Here is an 18,366-nt window from a genome sequence, read left to right on the forward strand (position 1 = left end):
GGATAATATATTTCCTTTGTCTTCCCCAAGTTTATTGTGGTGCTCAACAGAATTAGACCCTTACCTCAAATGGGGCCTCTGACCATTGCTATGACACCAGTGATAACAAACAGGTTTTGAGTTTTACTGACCTAGCAAGGAAGGAGACATCTTTAGAGTAACTCCACACATTTCTAATTCCCAGTTTTGGAGTTGCTTCAAATCCTGTTTCAGTTTTACTGGGATAAAAGCACTTTACATGTTCAGTTGCTTCCCTCTGTGTTGTAAATACTTCTTGGAACAAGATGATGAAGTGGGTCAGTCTCTCACCACCATAAAAAACCAGAAACTTGTCAAATAATAATTCTCTCAAATGAGAAGACAAGCAAAATTAGATAAAAAGCAGGGTTTGCCTCTCCACAAACACAGACAAGTACAGAAAGATGCTGCTGCTGTCACAGACACAGGCTACCTTGATACCTTTCAGAGAGTGGACACAACATTTGTTGTTATTTCATCTCATCCCATCTAGGTTGCCCAGCTGAATATCATGCTATCCATATATGTGTATTTGAAATGTGTATTTAAAATGTTTATCTGTCAGCCTAGTACAGTTTTGACTGGGGTGAAGAATCACAGCTGTGAAGCAGAAGGGTCCTGCTTGTCACGTTGCTCCCCATGTCACAGCTGTAATTGCTGAAGGCACTCTTCCTCTTTCCAGTTAAATTCTTACCTGATCCCTTGATTGCTTTATTTCTGATGCTGGTAATTTGGTAACTCCTAATGAGTCCTGACTGAAAAGTCATCAAAGTCATTCTTGGGTGTGAACTCAGAGTTTCTTAACCACATGGGCTTTTATTTCCATTTGCGTGGTGGAATTGGGAGGGAGGATCTATTTGTCAGCGTATCACTGACGCCTTAGGAGGGTGACAAGACCACAGTAACTCTTCCTAGGCAATTATGTATGAAAGGTTGTCAGTATGAGTAGTATGGGAAGTTAAAAGCCTTAATTTTCATTTGGAATTGAAGCCTTAATGACTTTCCACTCCCACAGCTCATAAAGACCATGCTTCTGCTTCTAGTTGACCAAGAAAAAAAGGGGAGGGGACATCTTTTGTTTCAGACTTTTTTGTGCAAATTTTTTATGAAAAACCAGATTTATGAGTCACTGTTCTTTGTATAAAAGATGATTACTGGTGTATGAACCTCAGAAAAGTGACACTTTATGACTTTGCCACTAGCCACACAATTTTGCTTTCTCTCTTTTCAATTAGTTAAGTTAAACAACATCTCAGTTTGAAAGGACTAATTTTATTCCTATTTGTTGTTTGTCTTATACGCTAATTATTTTCTCTATGTAAAGCTAAACAGCAGAGAGGGGGAGAGAAAGGATCATCCCAAATGAATGCTCTCTAATTTTCAAAATGATGGGTGTAGATCCCATGGGGTTAAGTGAAGTGTATTCAGTCACATCCCTCTCTTGCAGCATAGTAAGGAAGAGAAACTGGATCACGCAAATCCTTTTGTTAACCCTAGGAACATAATTAACTTCCTCTGGAAATTTGTTCTTTAAAAACACAACCCTCTAAACATCAATGTTGTTTAATCTGTGCTTATAAGTAATGTTTTTATCCACTTCTGTGTGTTTTGTTGTTGTGTTATTTGTTTTTTTTTTCCAAGAAACAAGGGAGCATTTTGTATCTCAGTAGCATCTGCTGCCTCACACAAGTGAGAGCCCAGGGCAGGAGTGTTGGTAGAGGTGGCATGAGCAGGTCACAGTCCTGCTTTGGCCCTGTAGCAGCAGGTCCAGAGCTCTCACAGTGCCAAGTGATCCAGAGCATGCTTGTCTTTGTGGGTCCACCAGGGATATTGAAGGGCATCTTCTGATCAAAGCACAGGTGCTCAGCATTTTCAAGTATTGAGTATTCTGAGAGAGATGCAGGCTTCATTCTTGCAAGTGGCTGAGGTGACTAGCTGATTTTCTTGGCCATGGGGCTGTGTTCTTGAGAAAGCTTTGCTCCAGAGCTGTAAATGCCCTCTGTCCATAGCAGCATAGGTCAAACAAGTTTTCTGATCCCACAGCTCTGGAGACAAGTTTGCTCAGAGACCTGCAAGATGAGAGATGGATCACATAAACAGCAGCTGATGCAGTTGTTGGAAAGGCCTCTATTTTTTTTTTTCTTCTTGTTTTCATCTTGGCCAGGTTGGACAGAGAAGGTTTTCAATGGAAGATCTGCTCTCCTGTGCTTCATTCTGCCTTATTTGGATAAAAATTATGGGATTGTCCTTTTTAATTTTTTCTTCTAGTTGGCAGTGTGAAGTGAAGGAAAGATAATATTTTTGGGATAGCCTTGGAACTGCCCCTGTAAAAGGAATGCTATATAAAGAGTAATACTCCCTGACTCTGTTATGTTCAAGGTTGGCCATATTTTAATTTAATATTTTTTTTCGCAGGAGAGATTTCATGTGTGAATTTAAACCAAAACTGTGTCATGCACAAAGGGACAGGTTTCTTCTGTTGAAAACAACATCTGTAGAGCTGGAGGGAAGGGCTGGGCTGCATGGAGTGTGTCCTGGCTTAGGGAGCCATGGAGGTGCTGACTTCTGGAGCTGCTGTGGGAGGGTAGGGAGCAAGAGGGCAGTTGGGGGCAGAACTTTCATCAAGCTCAGATGAAGCTCTAATGCAGCCCTTGTGCTGTGCTGGGGGGAGAAGATGCTCTCAGTGTGTGAGGAATGGGCAGCAAGAGCTGCCTGCCTAGCTCAGGATGGGCTTGGAGACCACCACAAGGGGATGTGGCAGCAGCTGAACGAGGGGATGGAGTAAATCACTGCAAAGATGTGGTTTGGGAGCTAGCTGTTAAAAATAACAGCTGATTTTGTTGAACTGGATTGAACTCCCTCCAGCTCAGCGTTGATGATGGTGCCTGGAGCTATGAAGATTGTATTTTGATCAGCAAGTCAAAAGCAAGTGTACCACTAGTTATGAATACATTTTCAGAATTACAAGCAAGGGAGATCTCAGAATAATAATGGGCAGAAAAAGTTGCCTGAAGGAACCAGTTTCCTTGATAAATGCTGGAAGAGGTGTGGACCTGAACTTTGCACTCCTTCCCATATCAGCCTTTTAAAAATGTGCCAACAGATCTAGAATCTGAGTTTTGAACTTGTTAAAATCCTGAGTAGACATAATGCAATATGGCAGGAAAACCAATAATGTTGAGGTTTTGAAAATACAAATGGTTCAGCTGTAGATGTGTGATGTGGGTTAAAAAGGGTATGTGTGTCCTGTGCTGTATGTTGTTGACCCAGTTGGTTATTCAGTGATGAATTCTGATCTGGATGTTTCGAATGACAGATCTGGGTTCTGAAGTGCTGATGATTAGATTAAGACAGTGTAGTAAACCTTAATGGTGCATGAAGAGCTACTGCTGGATTTGCAGTAATACCTACTTTTCTGCCTTAGAACAGCATGAATAATACTTTATGGTTGTATAACTCCTTCCAGACAAGGAGTCTAGGAGTGCTTTGTAAACGCTAATGAGTTTGGCCTCATAGCATATTTATAAGCCTGAGAAGAAGCATTATTTCCCTTTTTTGCAGTTTGGATGTTGACTAGCCTAAGTATGCAAAGAACATGCAGCAGAGCTTTCATCTGCTGACCCTCAGTCCTGGGTCTGCAGGACTCTCTAGGCTTCCTAAGTGTGTCTGAGGCATGCTCAGAAATTTACTGCAGATTCATTCCAGAAAAAAGGTTGGGGTTTTTTGCAAACCTCTGAGTGTCCTTTGTAAAGCTAAAGCATTGTAATTATTTGATGATAATTTCGTGCTTGCCGCCTTGTTCTACAGCAGCAGAGATTGAAATTAATCCTCTGCTGGAATGAAATCAGATTGGGCATTATGAATATTGTTTCCTTGCCCAGAACAAAGAGACTTAGTTAATGTGAATGCAAACTTCTGTTATCTTTACGTGGGAGTTGCAGGTGGGTAAGGAATGTGAGGTCAGGAGGATTGGGAGCAGATAATTGCCCATGTCAAAGGGCAGCGAGAGTGATGCCTGTGAAAAACGCCTTGCAAAGTAGGTGGGATCAGACACTGCAGTGGGCACACTCAGATCTTTCCTTAGCAGCTTTCTCAGATGTTCATCCCAGAATGTCTGCATTATTTCTACAGATTCATGTAGTAGGATATTCTGCAACATGAGCACCATGTGGATTGTAGATAAATTTTGTAAATGTTTTGGTGTGAATTTAGTGTTTGGTGACACATGCTGCAAAGACAGTTCTAGAGGGATAAGTCCCTCTTTAGCTGTAGGATAAACATATGCAAGCAGGCATTTCACACAGTGCTTTCACATCCCTAACCTGAAAAACTGCTTCCAAATCTCACAGCTTCTTCATGGACTGGAGACCAGTGAAGATCCCAGCAAAGAGTCTATAGAGTTCTAGATGTGGAGATGGTGATCTCCATGATGTGGTGGTTAGAATTAGCAGCATTTCTGGTCTGATAGAATGATAAAATAGTCTGGTTGGAAGGGACCTTTAGAGATCATCCAGTCCAACCCCCCTGCAATGAGCAGGGACAACTTCAACCTGATCAGGTTTCTCAAAGCTCCATCCAAACTAACCTTGAGTGTTTCAAGGGGTGGGCGTCCACCACCTCTCTGGGCAACCTGTGGCAGTGCTTTGCCACCCTCATTGTAAAAAATACCTTTCTTAGATTTAATCTAAATCTACCTGCTTTTAGTTTATAATCATTATCCGTGTTCTATCCGAAAAGGCCCTAATAAAGAATTTGTCCCCATCTATCTTATAACCTCCCTTTAAGTACTGAGGGCCACATTGAGGTCTCCCAGCAGCCTTTTCTTTTCCAGGCTAAACAAACCCAACTCTCTCAGCTTTTTCTCTTGGAGAGCTGTTTCAACCCTCTGATCATTTCTGTACCTCTCTTTTGGACCTGCTCCAAACATGGACAAACAGGTTCACGTCTTTCTTTTGTGAAACTGTGTTCAGTGTGTTGCTGCACTTCAGACCCGTGTATCACTGAATCAAGTGCCATTAAAGCAGTTGCCTCTTCCTTATGACTGGATTTCTGTCTGATTCTGGTATATGAAATGCTATATTGGCATGTGACTTTTTCCTTATCTGGTTACTTCTGGAACACAGCTTAGCCTTAGCTCCTCAGCACAGAACAAAAGCTTTCCTGAAACTGTTTGCACATGGCTACAAATAGAAACCTCAGGTGATTAGCAAGAGGTTTTGGCAAGTCATGCAGATAGAGGGCTATTTCAGTGTGTGATGTGGCATCCTTGCAGAGCTGGGGGCAGGAGCATCCTGTAGGGAGGCTCTAGTTGACTATGCAGTGCTTAATCTTTCTAATACATCCCATAATGTGTAGTGGAAGATCTAGATAATGCAAGAAAACAGTTATTTATCTGGGATTAACCTACATAAAACATTTACATTGAGCAGAAACTAGGCCAGAACACCACTCAGTCTGATGAGGGGTAGTTGAGGGACCTGTGGAAAAGGAGGCTCAGCTCCTTCCTGCTCTTTACAGCTACCTGAAGGGGAGTTGGAACAAGGTGAAGGCTGGTCACTTCTCCCAGATAACAAGCAATAGGAAAAGAAGAAATTAGCTCAAGTTGTACCAGGAGAGGTTGAGTTTGATATTAGGAGAAATTTCTTCAGCAAAAGCATTGTAAGGCATTGGAACAGGCTGCCCAGGGAAGTGGTGGAGGCAGCATCCCTGGAGATGTTTAAAAGATGTTTGGATGTGGCACTGTGGGACATGGTTTAGTTGTGGACTTGGCAGTACTGGGTTAATGGTTGGACTCAATGGTATTCAGGGATCTTTTCTAACTAAAATGATTTGGTAATTCCATTATCCTATGAATTGCAGTGTGGTACATCTTCTAAAATCAAAAGAGCCTTTGTGGTTCTTTGAGTGAGGGGACATTAGCTCTGGATTTTGTCTTAGTACCCCTTTTTTTTTTTTGTACCACTTGACTTAGTACTACAGTCTATGTGTATTGATGTTTTTGTATTAAAAAAAAGAAATCGACTTTGGCCTCCCAAGCACCCAAACAAGCACACCAAATAAGTAGAGCACAATTAATATAATCTTTTTAACAAACAGGTTGGCTGGTTATCAGTACTCCTTATGAAGAATAGTCTGCCTGTTTTTCCAAACTCCTGCTCTGTTAGTGGTGCACAAGCCATTCTCCTGAAGATTTATTATGGTAGGAGCTACAGAGTAATGCTTGGTAAATAGATTTATACATGTGACACTCTACTGAATGGGAGATTTATACTTGGCTATTCCATTGCTGCTCATTACCATATGATGTTTCATTGAATGCAATTACATGTCTGCCTCTACTCTCTAAAGTCCAGAAAGGTTTCACAAAATTTCTATCTTCCTCTGCTCAGCAGAGCCTCACAAAGAGGCGCTTTGCTGTGTGATGGATGGGGTTTGAGGGTGGCTTTGTCTCTGGTAGGCCTGGATGTGTGAGGGATGGTGGATTTTGGCTGTTAGCAAGACTCATGGAGCTGTCATGCTGAAGGTGTTTGAGAAGATTTGCTCAACTTTGCCTGAACTCCCACAGATTTGTGCTGCAGAACTGACCTGGTCTTATACGTTGTTAACTGTGAAGACCTTTGTAACTCCTGCAGGTTACAAAGAGGCGTAGGTCTTTCCTCTTGATGGATTTAGTGTAGCATATTCATTACACCAGCTCAAGATCACAGAATTTTCTCTGACACTAGAAGGGTGATTTAGATTTTTATTAGCTGATATTTTTCACCTAGTTTCTTTGGCCCATATTTTACTGTTTACTGCCATTATCTGCTACATTTTTAATCAGAAAACATGAAATCAAAATAATTTTTTTCCTGCTTTGGAAATCAACGCGAGGTAAAATCTTTTCAAAACTGTGCCCTAAAACAATGGGAAACGCTGGGTATTTTATTTAGTGCAGATATTTTGTGAGACACCTAGACTACACTGAGGTCTGTGGCAAAACTTTCCTTGGCTTTGAAAGGACTGGAACGTTACTTCTTATTTTCTGTTTGCCTGCAACTTTTCATTCCTGGCTATTGCATATTGCATCTTTAATGATTTCTCTTCAACGCGCCTTTTAGAAACCGTGACCCTTTTTGTCCATGGTCAAGCCCTGTGTTGCTGCACCCCTCTGCTCTGAGACCTCATTCATAAACATCTCTCATAAAGAGCACGGCTCTTTATCCTGTGTCCAGGGATGCGAGAGAATCCCGAACAATGGCGGGGCTGAGACAAAAGCCGGCATTGTGCTGAGGGCGCCGGGGCGGGAGGGTTTGGGGGCCCGGGAGCCTCTCCGGACTGGGACCATTGTGCCCCTAATTGGATTGGATTGGATTGGATTGCTGGTGGTGGTGGTGGCCATTCCGAGGGACCCACCGGGACCTGCTGCATCAAACCTGGCGGTGACTGGGGCAGGCAGATGACCTCTGGAGTCCGTGTGCTTGAGTGAGACCTAATACAGTGCAAATGCACCAGGTTGCAACTTTATTAGTGATTAGAGCCAGAGATAAGCCTCAGCACGTTGCCTAATCTGCAGAGTCTAATTCCAGGCATTGAAGGCAGGGATGCTGATGCAGCCCGAGGCCTGCTCAGGCCTGGGGAGCTGCGGGGACTGCAGAGAGCGAGAGAGGGAGTTTGGGGGGCCTGGGGCAGGTTCTGATCAGCCCTGCTGAGAGGGAATTTGGGTAACCTGGGTCTGGGGCAGGTTCTGATCAGCCCTGCTGAGAGGGAGTTTCTGGGTGACCTGGGGCAGGTTCTGATCAGCCCTGCTGAGAGGGAGTTTGTGACAGATCTGGGTTTGGGGGAGGTTCTGATCCAGCCCGGGCTGAGAGGGAGTTTCTGAGGGGTTTGGGGCATGTTCTGATCAGCCCTGCTGAGAGGGAGTTTCTGGGTGACCTGGGCAGGTTCTGATCAGCCCCTGCTGAGGGGGATGCTGGGGCAGGGAGGCAGCCACAGAAATGTGAATTGAGGGCAGAGTCAAACAATTGGTGACTTCAAACCCAGCTTAACATTTGCTACAGCTGATCACGAATATTCACATTGACCAAGGATTACTCCTTTCAGATGAAAATGAAGGTGCAGGCTATAGCTTAAAGTGACTTGTAGAATATTTAAGAGGGAAACAAACTCTTTCGCATTTCAGTTTTCGCATCTGAGGCTGTTCCTGGCACTATTCTGAGTTTTTTTGTCATCTTTTTAGACTGGGCTCTCTTTCCTGTGATCCAGGATAATGTCTTAGGTGGGTTTGGCCTGTGGTGATTGATCCATGCTGAATGTATTAGTCTGTGACTGAATCCTGGTAACGTGTCTGCATGAATGGTGGTGGAAAATGTCAGAGGTTGCAGGCAAAGATGAATCACCATAGGCCAGGGGCTAAGACAGCACAGCAAGTATGATGCTGTGGTATGCTCTGTTATTGGATTTCCTCCAGGGTCTGCTCTTTGGGGAGCTTTGGCCTCATGGCATGCTGCAGAGACCTGCTGCTTGGTGCCATCCTTTAAGCACAATGTGGGAGCCTCCAGTTGGATTGTGTGCAGATCTTGGGCTGTGCTACAAATATATGCATTGAAATGCTTGGCAGATTCACTCTGCAAATCCAGACAAGCCCATGCAGCCCTAACATTTTAATCTGTGGCTTGAAAATCTGCCTCTCAGAGCCACTGCAAACTGCCTTGTTCTGGACTTTTTTGGATGGCATCTCTTTTTCTTCAGACCCATCTAGACAAGTACACAAATATGATCCAAGAAACTAGCTTGCTAATACCCAAATCCTCCAAACTTTGTTGTTCAGAGGAGCTGGTTTTGACCTTTATTTGGGCAAACGGGTATTAAGCTAATCCCACCCAATCTCTGTAGTGACAGGATGACCTATTTCTTTTTAATCTTATAAATTAAGTTGTTAAAGTTACTACATCTCACTGTTTTTGCCCCTTGCCTCCAGGCAAAACCCATTTGGGATTCCTGCTTCTCTAGTTTTTCTCTTAGCCCTTCCTGTGTTTTGACTTGTATTTTGGAACACCTAGCTCTGTATTTGAGACTGAAAAGGCCTGAGAAGCCCCATTTGCTGTAAGAGAAGTATCACTGGGCTAACATTTACCCCCAAGCGGTGGCAGGCCACAGAAATTAGAGATTCTGGAGAAACCAAAATCTTGTCTTTGTGATGTTAAATTTTTTAGTTTGTTATGGGGGAATTTGGAGATGTTAAATTCTCCAATGGTCTGTTCAGGACTGGGAAGTGACTTGGCCAAGGCCTGGCTGTAGGTGAGACCTTGGCAGGTCCCAGGTTGGCATCCCTGTCCCTGGGAGAGCACTTTGCTGGGCTTCTGTGTCAACTTCCCTGTGGCTTTGCACTGTTTTCCCTTCTATCACCTAGCCAGGGCTAGCTGTTGGACCTTTGCCTCCAGAGTTTAGGAGAGGAGCTACTGACTTCCCTTTCTATGCATTAACTAGTCTTCTCTGTTCAAAAAAATGTGAATCAAGAGAAATTTCAGTTGCTTTAAATGTTGGACTGGACTTGATTTTGTGAAGTCAAAATCTGTGAATAGCAAATGATACAGACTAAATATCTGGTGCCAAGTGGCCTGTCCAGGCCATTTGGGCATCTTACCCACAAGTGAAAAGTGGATAATGCTCCACCACCCTTGTGTTTCATGCATCACCTTCCCTCAGGATAGGTTTTTGCTGTGTTCTGGAGGTGCTTGGAGAAGGTGAAGCAGGAGCTGAAGTGAAGTTGCTCAGCCCACAACTTCGTGGCTTGCCTGTGATGGGTGATCTGTGTGAAGGTTTCCTGGACAGATGCAAATGTTGGGTTTGTATGTCTGTTTTTGTTTACTGCTTGCATGCTTCACTCCAGAGCAGTGTTAGTGCTGCTGTAGACACTTCCTATGCCATAGCTTCTGATGGAGCTAATCAGAGCAGGATTGCTCCTAAAACCTTAAGAGAAGCCTAAACCCTTCTACCTCAGAAAAGGGGAACTCCTTGTTTGCTGTCTTAGAAGGTGGTGGTGTGACTTCTTCCCACCCACTTCCTTGGTGGTAAGGACAGCAGAAGCAAGACACTTGAGAGAACAGCTTGTATTGGTCCAGTGAGCAAATCTTCATGTGCTGGGAGGAGGTTTGGTGGGCAGCAGGCTCCTCAGCACCTGCTGGCAGCTCCTTTCTGGGAGCCAGAGGTGCTGCATCCTCTGCTGCCAGCCCTCAGCCACCCACGGCCGTGGGGGCTCCCAGCACTGTGGGGTTGGGAAGTGCTTTGTTTGCTAATCTCCAGACAGTGTGGCCTTGGTTAGATAAATCCATGCCTATAGGCAGCTTTCTGGGGCTCATTATAATACTAATTCAGTAGAATTCCTAATTAGAGACCAGTGGTTTCGTGTAGGTATTTGAAGTTGGTTTAACTTTCTTAGGGTGGAGGAATCATCCACTGAAAGCTGCTTTGGCAGAAATGAGATTGGAATCTGAAAAAGGATGTCTGTAAAATAAAACATCCATTTTATGTGTGTTGTATGGCTGGTGTATTGCTTCAGGTCAGCCAGGGTTTGGAATTATTATTTTGGTTGACTTTCTGTGTGCAAAAAATACCTCTACCTTGGGGTACTAGGAAGGACAGTTTTCAAGCCTAAGTCTAGTGGGTTTCTCTGTTTCTGTGCTTCAGATAATTTGAATTATGATTAAATAAAAACAGACTTCAAGAGACAGAGAGAATCCAAAGCAAGCCTTGTCTGACCCCTTGATAATTGTGGAGAAATCCAAGCAATGCTCCTCTTTGACCATTCAGGGTTAGCTATGTCCAGAACAAGCAGAACAAAAATTAATTATAGCCCATGTATTTTAATTTTGTAAAGGGGAAGAAGCAATCTGTCCGCACTGTACTATGGCCTGGTTAGGCTTGTGATCTCTTCTATTTATATTGCCTTTTCTGTTTGAAAGGGCTGCTTTAGAAGGGTTTAGTTCAGGGAGTGTTTGTGCATGTGTTTTTGTGTTGGTGTTGCACTCTATCATTGCTCTAATGCATCTCTGGGGAATGTGATACAATAGTTAATGCCAGCTATGCTGTTAAATAATAGCTCTTTCAGGAAGGAAGTGAAGAATAATTTATGTACAGGAAAACAGAGCAGGTATACAGAGAACAATAAAATAGATAAGCTGTGATTTCATTAGAACAGTTGAGCCAAAAGTGGCTTGGACTCCATGATGCCTGCTGGTGCCCTCCTGCCTGCTTCCAGCAGTGGCAGCTCCATGAGGATGCTCCATGGATGGCCTGTGGCTGGGGCTCCAGGGCCTTGAACACCCAGGAGGACGCAGTGAGGAGTGAAAACTCAGAGCTGTTCAGCCACTGCTGGGATGTGCATTCAGCAGCCCAAATGCAGTGTCCTTGCCCATGCACTGCCAAAATCCTGCACTGGTAAGGGTTTCAGGAGGGAAAGGGTGTTACCCCTAAAGGGGCACTGCTGGAGCTTGTTTATACAGAGAATGGATTATAAACTGTGACCTGCCTTTTGATTGTACCAATATGCTCACTCTTATCTAAATAGATTTGTGCATTAGCGTACCTAATTATCTGCTGGACACTCTCAACTTTTGTTTGGATAGCCTTCCTTTTGTATGTAAAGGTAAATAAATACTGATAGAGTAGATTGGGCTCCATGTGGGCTGTGGGGCTGAACAGGAGTCTCTGCTGTGCTGTGCTCCTCTGAGCTCCTCAAATAAACAGAGACCTTCTCCAGTGCTACTGGGAGAGCTCCCCCACCACTAATTTTAAAAGTTACCTATAAATCAAAAGCATATTACTCTCTTTCCTCTAGCATTTCACTTTTTGAGGTGGTTTACTTTTGCAGTGCACAGCTGAAATGGCAGCTTTTGATTAGCCCTTGCCTTTAGTCACAGAGATGTATTATTTAAGTGTAAATACATTTGCACGAGAAGTGGTATCCTGTGTCTAAGCTGTTGGGAAGTGATCACTGTTTATCTTGTCATAGGAACTTCTTACCCTTTCTGCAGGCTTCACCTGACCACCCCCAGCCCCTCTCTCCCCATTTCATGTGTGTGGTGGCCTCTAAAGCAGAGAAGGCATGAAAGCAAAGAAATCCCAGTTGCAATCTCGTGAAGAAACAGACCACCTGTGTGATGGGGCACCTGGGCATGTAGGTCAGCAGTACATTTTGAGAATGTGGATTACCTGTGGTGGGGCTGCAGTTCACATTCCCATTTGACAGGGGATGGGATAATGCTATCCCATCCCTCTGGCTATAGCACCACTATCGCTTTTCTGCTGAGGTTCAGATGGTAATTTTAAACCATGGGAAAATATTTTTTCTCTTTGAAGAGTATTGTTAGTCACTTGAAGTCTCCTCCCTTGTTCCTTTGCTGAGTGCATCAGCCCTCGATCAGGTTGCAGAGGGGAGCCCAGGATTCCCCAGTGCTGTGGGAGGGGACTGCCCTCGCTGGGGGAGAATGCAGGGAACAGAGGGGACTGGCATTGCTTTTCCTATGGCTTTGACTCGTGTGAGTGTGCTGGTCTGTGTTTGTGAGGGCAGGAACGTGACAGACACTTTCTGAGTTATTCTTGGATCAGATTAACCAACATTTCAGAAGAGAACTTCTACAAATTCACAAATTACAGTTAGGTCAAGAAAAGACTAATTGCCTGCAATTTTCCTTCTACCCCTTCTCACCTCCCAGCGTATCTGTGTTCCCTCACTGAATAATATTCCACCTCTCTGGAAGTGTAGTCAAGTGCCTGCATGAATTTCAATGGAAGTGTCATTACAGTAAAAATGCTTGGTGTGTTATGTACTGCCAGGTGTTATTGGCACAGGGGGGAAATCTGCACTTTAACAGATCCTTGGCTTAATGAAGAAGTGAAAATGATGCCTGGTATCTTAGGGTTGGTTGGTTTTTTTTGAAAGGAAAAGCTATCCCTGATCTCTTATGAACAATGCACAGTCACTATAAAGTACTTGCATTTCAATAGTACTGTTTTTTTCTATCAGTGCTGGGTTGATGGAGATCTGATAATGCAATCCAGGGTGGAAAACCTTGAAAACTTGAGCTGTTAAAATAAAACACAGTGTGCTGTGTTGTATTAAAAGATAAGGCTACAAAGGTGTGGTGGTTATTTTTGTGAGTTTTTCTTTTCTAGAGGCAAGAGGTGGGTTTGACAAAGTCAGAGCAGGGAGCGGGGCAGAGGCAAATTGGGACTGTGCTCGAGATGATTGTGTGCTACCAGGCCATAGATCCATTTATGATTGTTAGAAATATTAGGTTAGGTCTCTCCTAGAAGATAATGACTGATTGTAGGAAGCAACTTGTGAGATAAATATAGTATCTTTTTTAAGCTTTCTGCCTTTTTTCCTAAGCTCCTGGGAGCTGTTTCCACCTGTGAACACCTCTCCAGTCCCGGGGAGGGTGAGGAAATCCCCGCCTGCAGCCGGGTGTGTGCCAGGCGTGATGTTGCCCTTATGGCAAAAACAAACCTCCAAAAAAACCCCAACAAAACCAGGGCTTGTGCAGCTTCAAAGGAAAGGCAGGGCTGTGGGCAAGGATATACTGAGAATCTGACCCTGGGAGCACAAAGCCAAAAGGGCAGCAGCAGGAGCAGGTTATGTCACAGCGGCTCTCAGGCTGTTTGTTCAGTTGCAGTTTAATTAAAAGCTGAGGTGATTGCAGCCACATTGTTATTTATTTATTTGTGCTGGTAGAAGCTCTTCTCTTTAGGAAAGTTTAGGTTTCTGGAAGGGAAGTGGTCTGAGTGTTGAAGATGCCTTTCCAAAGAATAGCGTGTGGCATTGCCTGCTCTCCAAGGACCTCAGTCCTGTCTTCTTTGGTGGGCATGGTCCAGTGATGATCTCACAGATACAAAACTGACAGTAATGTTGTTTTTTTAATGTTGTTTGTTTAATTTTTATCGTATTGTAGAAATATTTAGGTTGGAAAAGACCCTAAAAATGACTGAGACCAGTCCTTCACCTAGCACTGCCAAGTCTGTCACTAACTCATGCTCCTAAATGCCTCATTTGCACCTCGATTAAATACCTCCATCACTTCCCTAGGCAGCATGTTCCAATGCTGGGCAACCCTTTAGGTGAAGAAGGCTTTCCTAAAAGCCAGAATAAACCCCTCCTGGAGCAACTTGAGACCATTCCCTCTTGTTTTTATTAGGATCATCTCCTTCTGCTGGAAACTGGAGACCCAGAAAAAAATGCCCTTTCTTGGTGAGGGAATGTTGGTTGATTCAGTTTTCTTTCCCTGGTGCAGATGCCAGGCCAAAGCTCACCCTCTGCCATTTGTGTCCCTGCCTTATTACTGCTGTTTCTGTTCCAGAAGGTGAAAGCACCAATCCAGGTGTCTGTGTGATCAATTTAGATCTGGGCAGGCACAAACATTCCCAAAAATGTGATAAACTGATAGATTTTTTTTAAGGAGTAGAGTGTTGTCAATCCATCCATACAGATAATTTTTAGATCTATTTTGTTTCTGTGCACCAAGGCCTGTGATCTTGATGACATTCATGATTTGACTTTTTTGTGAGGTATTCAATTAGAATATTGCATTAAAATTCTGTCTTTAATGATACTCATGTGGAAAGTACAGGCAGGTAATTACACATAATTTCCATGGGGTTTTTTTCTGAGATAGACAACAATCTTCACCTATACTAGGATGAGTGACACAGAACAATCTTTCATCGAGTATGCCTTAATTAATACAAATGTTAACTAGTCTTACAAATAAGTCTCATTTAAATGTCAAACATTTGTTATTCTTTGCCTATGAGTAATTTTTCTTGCTCGCATGTGTGTGAATTAAGCATATGCTTTGAAGTCATTGAGTATCCGAGGTCACAACTAAAAATAGGGAGGTACATTGTTTGTTTGCCATCAAGGGTAAAATAAATTCTTGATTTCTTGCTGTGTGGTGTTCAAGGGAGAGAGAAGTGCTCTGAAGCATTTGTGTGGTGCTATGGGACCTTCCTGAATGCTGGAGTTCTTAGGGAAGAACTTTTTACTTTTCATTACAAATTTCCTTGTTTGTACAGTCTGCACCAGAGCCATCCTGTATGGGTGTCATTCCCAGCTGCAGAGTTGTGAATCCAGATATGCCACTTCAAAAAAGGATGAGTGACGATGCAGTGACAAGTCCTTCTATTTGCTTTCCCTCTGTATTCACCAGTGTATTTATCCTATTGCCAAATGATCAGCAGAGAGGTGGTTACAAGCCTTTGCATTTCAGCAGTCTTTATGTGGAAATAAGTGACAGCAGCCTGAACCCTGCCAGCTGATCTCCTGTTTCCTGGTGGTGACCAGGGGAGCCTGCCCTGCTGCAAGCTGACACACAGCAGCTCCTCTGCTGCTGGGGTGCTCAATTTTAGGTAGGGCAGGCTGCTGCTGGCCTGCTTCAGCCCCTCACTGCTGGTGGGAATCCTTGGAAGGGTCATTGGTGAGGATGTTTGGAAGTGCCTCTGTTGGGGATACTTGGAAAAGTCCTTGTTGGAGATCCTCAGAGAAGTCCTCAGTAAAGACACTTGAGAAAGTCCTGGTGTGACCAATTCTTTAAGCTATATTTGGAATGGATGTTGGCTTTATTTCCTTCAGGGATCTCTCACTTGCAGCTTCTGCTATTTTAAGAGGTGACAAGCGAGGTTTTCCTGTGGTGAAGGAGGTGAAAAGGGAAGCTTTTCTAGGAAGCCACAAGTCAAGTGCCAAGATACTGCTTTCCAGTTGTGCTTTAAGGCTTTGTGCAGCTGCTGCTGAGACAACTGGTTCATGGAAATGCTGCTGGAGATGTAATTCTCTGCTAAGCTTGGCCATGGGACTGCAAAAGCACCCAAAGGAAAACCAAGCTTGTTCTGCTGGAAAGTCCATCCAACACAGAAAGGTTGATTTGCAGCCAAGCCAGGCAGTCACATCTGGGGTGTTTGGACCCATAAACCCCTCATTGCTGCAAGCTCAGGAAAGCTGGCTCTTGCCTGAGCTGGCTTTCTACTGTGGCCTGGCCATTGGAACTGCTGGATGAGATGGAGATGCAGGAACTGAGTAAGTGTCAGAGCTGGAAACTGGAAATGATGCTCTGCATCTGGGAATGCTACAGGGAAGAAGTCTCCAAATGTTGGCCTTTCCAGCCAAACTTTTCATATCCATTTATACTTCTTCACCATAGCACAGCACTGTCTGATTCTGTTTTCTTTGTGGAAGAGACTGGGGCAGGGTGAGGGAGAAGCTGCAAGGAACAGCGGTCTGTGGAGGAATGCAGAAGTTTAAAGTGTGGAGCAAGGCTGCCAGGAGCAAGTGGATTGGGGCAGTTGTTTTGGAGCAGAACTGCTCCCCAGACAGCCTGGTTTGGGGGAGACTGACCTGGCTCACCTCCTCCCCACTGCCTGACCCTCTGCTTCCTCTCATGCTTGGTACTCGGGCCTGGAAAGAGGCCTCTGATTATTTTATTGCTGAGTTTAGGGCTGCTTCTGGAGCTGTCTTGAGCACAGTGCCTTTGAGGATGGTTAGCCTGTGCTTTGATTAGGCAATCTGTGCTTTGGGCAATAAAGAGCCTTAATTCTGCGCTGAGAGTTTTGCAAAACAGACATGAGGCCTGGAAAAACAGATATTTGAGTCAAGGAGTCCATCCTGGGCTGCTCAGTTCCAGGCAGAAGATAGGAAAAAAGTATTTCAGTGGTTCTAATCTCTTGCAATATCGTGGCCTTGGATGACAACAGAAAAAAAATGCAAGATTTTTCTCCCCTGTAATGAAGGAAATGAAGAGTGACCCCTTGGACTGTCCATAACCTCCCAGCTTGTCAGGAATGCTCTCACAGATTCCCCTGCCAGCCTGGGTTCCTGCCTTGAAACACATCTGATTTATTTAATCTCTGCTAAAGCATCCTGAGTGATAAGGGATGTTTTTATTTCTCCATTCCTCCTCGAGCTGTCTGGGGGGCTGCAGTACTTCATGAAAGCACAAAGCTGCTTTTTTAGGCAGCAGTGGGCTTGTTGGCTACTTGAATCAGGCACCCTGTCTTTCTCCAGGTTTTGTGCAGGACTGATCCCACTGGCAGCAATAGATAACAGCAGTTCCCTGTTGTGCAGATGGAGGTGTTAATGGTCCTTTTTGGGGGTAGTGGGGTTACCCACACTTGGGTTTCCAATGGCTGCATTGAAATTTTTGGTGGCATGATCCTGTTTGTATGCCTCAGAGCTTGATGTATATCGAGGTGGCTTTCAAGCTCTGAATTGCCATCCCTTGAGCTGGGATTGCAAGCTGATCACTCTGCAGAGCTGCCAGAATGTGCCTGTGACCTGCTCTGGGATGGACTTCAGCACCTGCTGGGCTCTGAAGTTGGACTTGTGGGGCCAGCCTGGAGCTGCTCCCACAGCCTGAGCCTTCCCCGGAGCCAAGCCAGCAAAATGGGTTCAAACGTTTTGCTGCTAATCTGCTTAATGTCTCTACATGAGATAGCACATGAAACAGCACATGAGAGATAGCACATGAGAGATAGCACATGAGAGATAGCAATGAAATAGTACATGGAATAGCATATGAAAGAGCAATGGAATAGTACATGAAATAGCAATGAAATAGCACATGTAATAGAACATGAGATAGCACATGCAATAGCAATGAAATAGCAATGAAATAGCACATGCAATAGCACATGAAATAGCACATTGTCTGCTGCTGCTGGTGGGAAACTGGGCTATTATCACTGCTGGTTTCAAGTGCCCAGTCACGCTGCCAAAACAGGTACAATTAAAGTCCCAGAGCTGATCTGATGAAATTAAAATTAAAAATTTGGCTTATTTATTTATTTGTATTTAAAACAAATCATCCTTCCCTCAAAAGAGCTGAACTCCTCCAAAAAAGTCTCCAGCCAATCCTCACCCTTCAGCTGTGGCTTTTTTGATGTTTTTCAGCCTCTTTTTGTGGTTCCTGTCTGAAAGGAGAGCTGGGGGTGAGTGCAGTGCTGGGAGGGAGGAAGAGCACATGGTGCTTGTCCTGCTCTGTTCTCACATGCTTCCAGGATTGGGAGGTGCAGGAATGGGAGCCTCCCAGGGTGTGTCATTGCTGCAGTACATCCCCAGGTCTGTGGGTCTGGTGCCTGCTTCTGGTGTTTGTTTGCTCTGTGCTGTGCAGTTCCTCCTGTCTGAGCACAGCCTCACTGCGGGAACGTGCTGTACATCACTTCTTGGGGGAGGGAGCGTGCTGGAGGTGCTGAACACGTGTGTGCCCCACTGTGATGGCATCAGAGCAAGGATGGAAGGGGCTGTTTCTTCTTGGCTGCACTGGCATTGTTGTGGTGATGGGTGATGTGACTTTTGTGTGTTCAGACGAGGCTTTGGGCAGA

At 44.3% G+C, this 18,366-nt stretch overlaps 1 protein-coding gene across 1 annotated transcript in view; it reads left to right on the forward strand.

Moving 5' to 3' along the window:
* CCDC85C (coiled-coil domain containing 85C) overlaps positions 1-18,366 on the forward strand; it is a 111,544-nt gene that overhangs the window by 10,887 nt on the left and 82,291 nt on the right. The window lies entirely within an intron of this gene.

Source organism: Zonotrichia leucophrys, chromosome 5 (genome assembly GCF_028769735.1).
Source record: "Zonotrichia leucophrys gambelii isolate GWCS_2022_RI chromosome 5, RI_Zleu_2.0, whole genome shotgun sequence".
Taxonomy (NCBI): domain Eukaryota; kingdom Metazoa; phylum Chordata; class Aves; order Passeriformes; family Passerellidae; genus Zonotrichia; species Zonotrichia leucophrys.